At 34.4% G+C, this 7,358-nt stretch overlaps 1 protein-coding gene across 1 annotated transcript in view; it reads left to right on the plus strand.

Moving 5' to 3' along the window:
• Positions 1-4,633, plus strand: part of LOC150096834 (uncharacterized) — a 34,150-nt gene extending 29,517 nt beyond the window's left edge. The window contains exon 3 of the mRNA XM_090408036.1: positions 4,348-4,633. The gene's annotated coding sequence lies outside the window, so the exon portion shown is untranslated. The remainder of the gene's footprint in view (positions 1-4,347) is intronic.
• The last annotated feature ends 2,725 nt before the right edge of the window (positions 4,634-7,358 follow it).

Below are 7,358 nucleotides of genomic sequence, written 5' to 3' on the forward strand. Positions count from 1 at the left end.
CTAAAGAGTTGCATCTTTTCCCTATGAGTGACAAAAAAGAAAGAGTATTCATCTTTCTTTCAAAACATTTATTTGTTCTCTGCATACATTCAGCTTCTTCCAACCTCATAAGGGATTTTCCCCTCTGTATTTTCTATTTACTTGCCACTTTTTTTGTTTCTTTCTTTGAAAACGTGCAAGTGGTACTCAAAACCTGTTGACACTTGAAAGATAAAATAGAATCGAGTGAATCCACCTCATCATGTAGGTTGTCTACGTTTAAAAAAACGTCCTTTTGATCATGAATATTCATGATTATGAATAAAAAGCAATCCTTTAAAGCCCTTTCGTTCCAAAAGAGAAGGTCGTACAATTTTAGTCCTAACTATTATTGAAATTTGTGTACTTCTGTAGCATGCTAGACAAAAGATGACGTTCCTAATCCTAACTAGTGTTTATTTTTAAAATTGAGTTTTTTCTTTTGGTTTATTAGTTGATAAACCAAAAGAAAATTTGTGTATAATAGATATACACAAATTGTCATCAAGTTTTACCAGTTACTCTGTCTGACTTCTTCAGGATAAGTATGACAGTACAACAACGTTTACTAGTAAAAGAGAAGAATGGAGTAACACAGTCAAATCAATTAAAATTAAAACTGATGCGTAACATCATAAGAGTGGTGTCTCAATCATTGTTTATTGAGTGCATTGTATAGTTTTTAGCGAAATGAAATTCTGGTAAGCTAAGTGAATTTATTAGGCTTATCCAGATGTCTTTCAGAATCATTCCTTTTCTGTTTAGATTTTAGAAATCACATAAAAATAAATAATATTTATTTTTATGTGATTTTGTATGGATTCTATGGTAGATTTCAATAACTTGTTAGATGATTGAAAACCCGATTTTTTTTTTTTTTTATCCTTGAAGAAAAATCATTCTTATTTGCGCAATATTACTATTATTACTATTATTACGGGCAACTCCAGGGAGGCATTAGACTCATCGAGGGAGGCCCCAAATCATATTCATCACAACTATCTGACATTCATACAGTATCTATCATACCTCGCCTTAAACTCATTCACTGTCACAGCATCCACTACAGACTCAGGGAGCGCATTGCACTCATTCACTACTCTAAAAGTAAAGAACCCAGCTCTAACACCTTTACTAACCACACTTTTGCCCAGTTTCCATAGTTTGCCCCCTAGTTCTCCCACAACCAGCCCTGTTCTCAAAAATATCTTCTGAATTAATTTTATAGAAACCCTTCAGTAATTTGAATGTCTCAATCATATCTCCCCTCCTCCGCCTATCAACCAATTTTTGCAACCCACAAATCTTCAACCTGTTCTCATACGGTTCATTCCACAGACCTGCTATCATCTTGGTCACTCGCCTCTGGATCCTCTCCACCTCCTCCCCATCAAGAAGAAACCTAGGTGACCAAATCTGAGCACAGTAGTCTAGATGGGGTCTTATCAAGGCTCGATACAGAGGAACAATAACCTGCTTGTCAACGTATTCTTCAGCAACCAAGTGATTTGATGAGCTGTTTTGGCCACTTTTGCAATGTGTCCCCTAAATTTCAATTCCTTATCTACCAACACTCCTAAATCTCGTGCCTGATCAATTTCCTGGAGCACGGTTCCACCAATGCAGTAAACTGCCGCTAATCTTTTCACCCCAAAATGCATAACCTTACATTTTGCCACATTAAATTGACATCCATTCTCCTTAGCCCAGACCTCCAATCTATCCAAATCATCCTGCAAAATTTTGACGTCATCTGCATTCACTATTGCCCTACCCAACTTCGCATCATCCGCAAACAAATGAAGTGTTCCTCTCAGATCATTTCCTATATCATTTATGAACAAATTAAACAGTAGTGGTCCAAGAACAGATCCTTGTGGCACACCACTAGTCACAGGCCGTCTTGTGGACTCTACTCCCGAGTAAACCACTCTCTGATATCTCTCCGTCAACCACCCTCCTATCCATCTCACCAACCCTATGTCCATTCCCATATGCTGCAATTTACTGATTAGAATTCCATGTGGAATCCTGTCAAAGGCCTTGGCAAGGTCCAGTAGAATCACCGTAAACCCATTACCCTTATCCAGTTCAGCCGTCACTGTGTTATAATACGTGAGCAAGTTACTGAGGCATGACCTACCCTTCACAAAACCATGCTGTCCCCGATACAGTATCCCATTTTCTTCAATCCAATCTTGTATTTTCCTTTTGACTATTTTCTCTAAGACCTTGACAATGATTCCTGATATGCTAATCGGTCGTTAATTTACAACAGCAGTCTTGGAACCACCTTTATGCAGTGGAACTATTTTCCCCTCTTTCCACCCGCTCGGGACTAACCCAGACCCGAGACTCAAATTAAACAAAATGGTCAAGGGTACTGACAATTCTTTAGCTGCTTCTCGTACAACACGAGCTGGTATACCATCCAATCCCACAGATGTATTGACATTGACGTTCTGTAATAGACCTTTGATTCTACACATTTTCTCAGAAATGTGCTGAGGCCTAGGAAAAGTTCTGTTCGATTATAATCGAATTTGTAATGATCTAGAAAAAGTTCCTCTAATCATTGACTCAAATAGTAATTGTAAGCCGTTCTTTTGCCTAGCATCAAGGCCGATTCCTGAGTTTACTCTCAGGACACCCGTTTACATGAATTCAGTTCTTTGTCTAGTAAAAAGAGCTAAGTCCAAGATCTAAATTAGAAACACATTTTCAAGAGTGATAATTAGATCCGAAGTACATTTCATACCTAATGATAAAAGCAAAAGATGGTGGAAGAGGATTCTTACACACACCAAACCATAGTACTTAAGTTTCGTCCGATATCCAGTAAAACTATACCAAAACAATAAACAAAATGCAAATGGGCTACACAAGTTGAAGGGCAAATAAACCAACCGGAACCAATTACAGAATGTCAAGGACAAAATTCAAAATCTGCACACGAAATATTTTCCTTCTTCAAAAAAACAAACATTTGCGCTGCCCATATTTAGCTGGTATTATCTAACCTAACAACTATAAGCAAGCTAGCTTTACTTGGTATATACCAAGTAAAGCTAGCTTGCGCCATCTACCGCCCATCATCATAAAATAATATTCTTATCAAAGCTCTTTACTGTTTGGTTGTGTCGAACGTCATCAGCATTCTTGTGGTTATGCATTTTATTTATAGGATAGCTTCATTCAAGAATAAACAAAAAGTAGAAATAATGCTAAAGGAAATAGTCATATGTGTGTACATAGGCAGCCACATTCGGCCAAAAAAGATATTGTAAACATTCTACTTTGCTTCCCAAAGAGCACCTACTTTTTAATATTATATATTACTTGTATTATACAATTTTTATATTATCGTACAGTTTTTCAATTATCAATTGTTTATCACATTATTTCCCCGTTTTTTTTTTTTTTTTAGAAAACTGATCTGAAAACCAGCAACTAGAGAAAGTTTTTCTCTACGGATAAATCAAATAATTTATAGAAAAATGCCTCACTCTTTTATGAATATCAAAATTCGTAATTTTCATTAAAACATGGTGTGTTGAATGTCAGGCTCAATTTTAAAGATTGTTAATGTTCTTCTTCTTTTCTTTTTTTATCTAATAGGGTTAGTTTTTCTGTTTTTCAAAAGAATTTCATGTCTGCTGCTTGAATTCTCTGTATATCTCTGTCTCCGAAGGTCCAGTCCCACTTCCTAGGCAACTCGCGGTAAAGGTGGATTAAGTTCTGATCACCTTCCTTAGTATTTTTCTCTTAATGTAAAGCACATCCCCTTGCGGAGATGTATGATGCTATGCATTAAAGGCAACGGTCACTACCCATACCGGTTTCGACCTTTAAGCTCTGTATTACTTCAACCTTAGCATTATCAGGTCTGGCTCCCACTAACGAGACCTCAATAAAGGTCGAAACCGGTATGGGTAGTGACCATTGCCTTTAATGCATAGCATCATACATCTCCGCAAGGGGATGTGCTTTACATTAAGAGAAAAATACTAAGGAAAGTGATCAGAGCTTAATCCACCTTTACCATGAATTGCCTCAGACTTGCCCTACGTGAAGCGCAAACTTGACATACTTGTCTGTTTGTTTACTTGGGAAATAGGATTAAAAACCAAGTTTATATAAAATTACTATATATATGTGTAAAATAATTCTTCACAATTTATTAAATTTCTTTAATTAAAATGATTTTTATATTAGTGACCCATTTTTATTTGCTACATTTAATATAAAATTTGTTTACTATTACAATATACAATTAAAATATTACATAAATAAATCTTGATTGTTATTTATGGTTATTTTTTTTTTCAGTTTTTCATCCATGTTCTGCGTGGGTTAGCTAGAGCGGATTACAGTGTTATATTTGAAAGGCTATCCCTCATAATCGATGAATAAAAATATGCTGTAAATAGTAGACGCCTAGGCCTTTGACAAAAGGCAGGAAGCTTTGAAGAGTTCATCACGTGGTTTATTACGAATCAACGATTAATTCATTGTTACGTAGCTCTTTGCTCATAATGCTGTTAACATCAAGTTAAGAAGTTTCTAATTTTATGTTAAAAGAAAAGTTGATTTTAATAAAAGTCAAATTGACTGAGTTCTTTTTTTATAAAGGCGTCAGAGAGAGAGAGAGAGAGAGAGAAAGTGGCGCCACCTAATGAGTAGAATGAAAACTAGCATACATAATATGCTCCATATATGTGCGTCGATATATACATTCTTCCAAAGGGAAAAAAAAAAGTATTTATGTAATAGTAGAAATACTACCAGTATATAAACTTTCCGATTGTGAGATCAAAATATAAGGCAATAGTATGGTGGAAAGCTTAATGATATTGATCTAATGATGTCAGTTAACTCTTACCAGTCAAAAGTAGCATCTGCTGACTTCACACTTCACTTGTTATAACCCTATAGTACATTAGCATTTGTATCTTGGATTAGTTACGTACTATATAATCCCAAAACTATGCACTAATGCAAACATAAAACTTTATCGAGCCATTTCAGGCCTACAATGAACAAGTTGGTGTACATTAATATGATAAGTCTGTAGAATGAATCGTTTAAAATTCTGTAATTGGCAGTTTATTAATTCCCGCAACATTTTTAAGGATATCTGGAGTTTTACATTCTACAACAGTACTAATTAATCTATATCTGTGGTCGTGTAAACCTACCCTAATACTAATATATGAATACTTCTATAAGTTTACAACCTTTACTCATGCATTTATTCACTCACGTTAGGTAAAGATGCCTCCATCCACCATTAAATATTGTACCCAATTCCCCCTTATTTGAATCAATTAATTTTTAAAAATAATTATTTATAGAAATTTATTAAATACTTCATCTAGAAAATGTACATTAAGAATGTAATGATTTAACTTAATTAATCATTTAAAAATTTAAAGAAAATTAATACTTAAAATTCCAAACACCAAATATATCTAGTAATATTATGTCTGTTAAAATTCATGGTTTGATGACATTGTTGATTTCTGTTACTATGGCATTTCTATTACGTGCCGTATTACTATTGTTATGAATAATGTTCATTTCTGTTACTATGGCATTTCTATTACGTGCTGTATTACTATTGGTTATGAATAATGTTCATTTCTGTTACGTGCTGTATTACTATTGGTTATGAATAATGTTCATTTCTGTTACGTGCTGTATTACTATTGGTTATGAATAACATAGTTCATTCATTTCTATTACAGTGATGGAAGCAATATCAATACATAAAAATAAAACCTCTTGCTACTTAGAATGATATAACAATGACAAAGTTATACGTCATCATGACGACTACACGTAAACGTATGGAAAAATTATAATATTAATTATTTCTAGAAATATAACAGCTATAAAAATTCTTATTGTATCAGGACACAACAACCATATATACAAATCACAATTTTCATTTAACATCTGTTTATTTTAAATGAAATTCTTGATCGAATGATGTAGAGGAACAGGAAATCTGTCTATAGATAACGATACAGTACTAACATTATCATTTGGGCATTATTTCTAGCCTCCTTGGCATAAATGGCGATCCTCTCTGCGCAACATGCTTTTCCGTTTGGAAAACACGGCACTAATCAATAAAGCAACCCAAATATACTCGTATGTAGGTCGTTAATTATCATTTGGATTTGTTTTTCATTTATTTCCTTTTTATATATAATCCATTTATTGAAATGATGGTAGGGATTGATGAACTCAGCTGTCAGACCTTACTAAATTCATTTTGATGGTCTATTATTATTTGAGTAGACAAGAAAACAGCCATCAGCTGGCAAATATCACATGACAGTGCGTTGATAGATGTATAAACCGGTAACATTATTGAACAACAAGTCTTCCCCAGACTTTATCAAACATCGACCATCAGCCGGTCGGTAGTCATTTAGATGGTCAATATGTCTGGAAGAATAGCCATTCCTCTGGCGCTGGGTAGCTAATAGTTCGGTTTGAACGGTTGTTGGGCGGTAGTTTGTGTTTTACTGAAGAGAATAAATTTTTTTCTCCCCTTCTTTCTTGGAATCTGTACTGCCTCTTTGAGATATTACGAAGTATTTTGTCATTTTTATCCTTGAACAGATGACGTACTTCAGAAGCGCCTGATTTTTAAGTCTAAGCCGCTACCGGACGTATATTATCGATAAAATTATAGAGTTTAGTATAATTCAAAATTACTTAAAAATAAAACCCATTATTATAACCCCAATAATGTGCTAAAATAAAAACTATTACAAATGTCTTTAATTGTAATGTCCAAATATTTAAAGAGATGGAGTAAACACGATAAGCACTACGAACACTCTACTACTGGCGCAAACTGCATATAAACAACAGTGGAACTGCGCGACGGACAGTGTCTCATTACGCTAATAGCTCGCATCTCACTATGGCCTGCATATGCTTGCGCGCGTAGCAATATGACACTGTGGTAAACACAGCTACTAGCGTCCTTACACCTCCTAAGTGCTACAAGATGGATTTTTATTATTTTTTATACGAATTGTATAGAATTATTGATAATAAAATTAAATATTACAAGCAAATATAAATAAATTAATAAATATATTTATATATCGAGAAAAATTGGGATGTTGCAGTGCCTATGCACGAGCCGCCCCTCTACTGTCTCTGGTTAGCGTTACCACAGACAGTAGAGGATAAAAAATCTTTTACTCTAATTTTTCTGCTACTTCGTTTGTTTTACATTATGCTAGTATAAAGAAGCCTTTTAATTTTATTTTAAGGAAAAGGTGTGAACAAGCCTTCCTATAGGGTTCCCTGAGGGA

Source organism: Typopeltis vanoorti, chromosome 18, assembly GCF_054136105.1.
Source record: "Typopeltis vanoorti isolate ZY-2024b chromosome 18, IOZ_Tvanoo_1.0, whole genome shotgun sequence".
Classification (NCBI taxonomy): Eukaryota; Metazoa; Arthropoda; class Arachnida; order Uropygi; family Thelyphonidae; genus Typopeltis; species Typopeltis vanoorti.